Here is a 3,336-nt window from a genome sequence, read left to right as displayed (position 1 = left end):
ATTGTTATAGTTAGAACATCTTATTCTCTGAATAAGTTTATGGGTCTTAAGAGGATACCAGGCATACACATGGGGAAACACACACACAAACACACACACACACACACACTCCTAGGTTAGTACAAAGCACTGATAAAATACAAAAGAATAAAATAAACAAATATGCCTAGAAAACTGCCAAAGTGGTTCATATGGTGTGTACCTGGATAAAGGCCTCTTTTCTAAAGGAACAGGGATATCAAGGAACTAATATTTAGGCCAAGGAACAAAGCAGGGCCCCTTAAAGTTCTGTATAACAGATATATGTATGTTACTTTTTCTGTACTTGACAGAAAAAAGACAGGCTTGTGTTAACATGGAGAGAACGTGTACTATTTACATATTCCCTGATGGATGCATTTTTGTTTAAAAAACTCTGCTTCATTGTTCTCTTGATGAAAATTTCCATAAGTGAAATGTAAAGAAAGTTATTTGTTTGTATCCCCTAAATAAGGTTAAAGAAAATAATTGGATGTTACCATGGACTCATAATTTCTGCTCCAGGAAAAGGAATAAAAGAGGTCAAAATAACACCACTTTTATAGAAAATATACCCTATTATTCACCACCTTTACCAAGAAAGCTGCACCAGGAGTCCTGGGCATTTTGGACTCTGAAAATTTCCCACGTTTTGACCGCAGACCAAAGTAGCGGAGGCGGTATCTGAACAACTCCTCGAATAATATTTAGGAGAGAATAAAGGTTCACTGGTTGCTTTTATAGGGTATCTTAATTTTTCCACCAAATTTTGATCCAAGGTATCAAATTACAGTCAGTATAACCCAGCAAAGTATAGCAACCACAGATTAGACGGACTGAAACATTTATGTTCTTACCCACTCTTTTCTGGTAAAGAAATGAACATCTATATACATTTTTCTAAAGAGCCATTGAGTGTTCAAGAAGCTTTCTCAGCCCAGAGCAAATAGGACAAACACCAGGAGACTTTCCCAACTCCACAAATTGTGTTATCTGAATCAGAGCTTTGAACCATCTAGATATCTTATTTTACCTTTAAAATCATATATTAGAGTGTTATTTTTTCTCACCACGAGGTCTGAAAGCATCTATGAAACTGTATCCGACTGTTTTCATCATAGCAACTTTAAAACAGTATTATAATCTTCTTCTACAATTCCTGTAATAAACTATGTGCCTTGGCAAATCAAGACAATTAGCTCATCTCTACAAATATGCATAATTACACAGCCTCTTTAAAATAACTTAGAATTTTGCTCTTTTTTTCCCTTTCTTCAGATGAGCTTTTTTTTTAAATTAATTTTTATTGGAGTATAGTTGCTTTACAATGTTGTGTTAGTTACAACGAAATCTTTTTATTTTCTTGTCCCATTGCATTAACCAGAACCTCTAGATTAATGTTAAATAATGATAATGATTGTTGGCATCCCTGCCTTATTCTTGAATTAATTACTGTTGAAGCGACCCATCTTTTTCATGTTAAAAAAGACATCCTCTATAATTAGTTCACTAAATTTGTGAGTATTTAATAAAATCAGAATAGAGATTGGTTGAATTAAAAAAAAATAAAGTAACAGAATTTTGACTGTAAATCCATGGGTAGTACCTTACATTACATAATAAATAATTAAATTAAAACTTTTGGCTACAGACATAATATAAATTGTTTTGACATTATTTTTAGAAATAAGATTTTTAGAAAATAAAATTAGGGCATTGTTAAATGTACAGGACTGAATTTAGGATAATCCTCCCCAAATCAGATAGGTAGACATATCAATTAGTATACTCTGGAAACATGTTACTGCCATGAAACACAGGCATTTTTACTGAATTAACTCTTGTTCCTGGACTACAATTCTTGATGTGTCCTATTACTAGCCAATGATCTGATATGGTTTCAGTTGAGCTGAAATCACTTTTGTAATTTAATATCAATTTAAAGTCTGCCTGGGAGAATGGCCATCATCAAAAAATCTACAAACAATAAATGCTGGAAAGGGTGTGGAGAAAAGGGAACCCTCCTGCACTGTTGGTGGGAATTGTAAATTGATAGAACCACTATGGAGAACAGTAAGGAGGTTCCTTAAAAAAGTAAAAATAGAGCTACCATATGACCCAGCAATCCCACTACTGGGCATATACCCTGAGAAAACCATAATTCAAAAAGATACATGTTCCACAATGTTCATTGCAACACTATTTACAATAGCCAGGATGTGGAAGCAAACTAAATGTCCATCGACAGATGAATAGATAAAGAAGATGTGGCACATATATACAATGGAATATTACTCAGCCATAAAAAGAAACAAAATTAAGTTATTTGTAATGAGGTGGATGGACCTAGAGTCTGTCACACAGAGTGAAGTAAGTCAGAAAGAGAAAAACAAATACCGTATGCTAACACATATATATGGAATCTAAAAAAAAAAAAAAAAAATTGGTTCTGAAGAACCTAAGGGAAGGACAAGAATAAAGACACAGACATAGAGAATGGACTTGAAGACACGGGGAGGGGGAAGGGTAAATTGGGACGAATTGAGAGAGTGGCATGCACATATATACACTACCAAATGTAAAATAGATAGCTAGTGGGAAGCAGCCACATAACACAGGGAGATCAGCTTGATGCTTTGTGATGACCTAGAGGGGTGGGATAGGGAGGGTGGAAGGGCGGCTCAAGAGGGAGGGGATATGGGGATATAGGTATACGTATAGCTGATTCACTTTGTTGTACAGCAGAAATTAACACAACATTGTAAAGGAATTATACTCCAATAAAGATATTAAAAAAATAAATAAAAAGAGTCAGGGAGAATAAGTACTACCCTGAGACTCATGTGATTGGAATGGTTTAGGTTGCTAAGGAGTGGGGATGTCAGATGATTCTAGACAGAATAGATGTTTCCAACATCAGAGCTACCATGCTGCGCTAAGAAAAGTTTATAGCTGCAGGGTAGCCCACGATGAGGAGTTGGAGAGGGCCTGTGAGAATCATCTCTGGGAAAGTGCAAATTATTCATATGCGTGTTTTGATGGGCAGAGAATAGTCAGATTAGTGGAGAAAAAGAAGTTTCTAGAGAGAAAGGAAAATATGACCAAAGTCATGTGAAAATGAAATGTCTCTATTAGAATATCCATGTGGTCTGCTCTGGCATGTTACAGCTTGGGGAGTGTGCAGCTTGAAACTTCATTGCAGCTGTTATTATAGTTGTGAACTGTATTTGAAAAACAGAACAGCCAAGGTTTTGATCAGTCCCAAAAAATATAAAGAAGAAATTAAAGTCACTTGTCATCCCACCAATCAGAGTTGCC

The sequence above is a fragment of the Balaenoptera acutorostrata genome, chromosome 1 (assembly GCF_949987535.1).
Source record: "Balaenoptera acutorostrata chromosome 1, mBalAcu1.1, whole genome shotgun sequence".
Taxonomy (NCBI): Eukaryota; Metazoa; Chordata; class Mammalia; order Artiodactyla; family Balaenopteridae; genus Balaenoptera; species Balaenoptera acutorostrata.
This window is presented reverse-complemented; position numbering follows the sequence as displayed.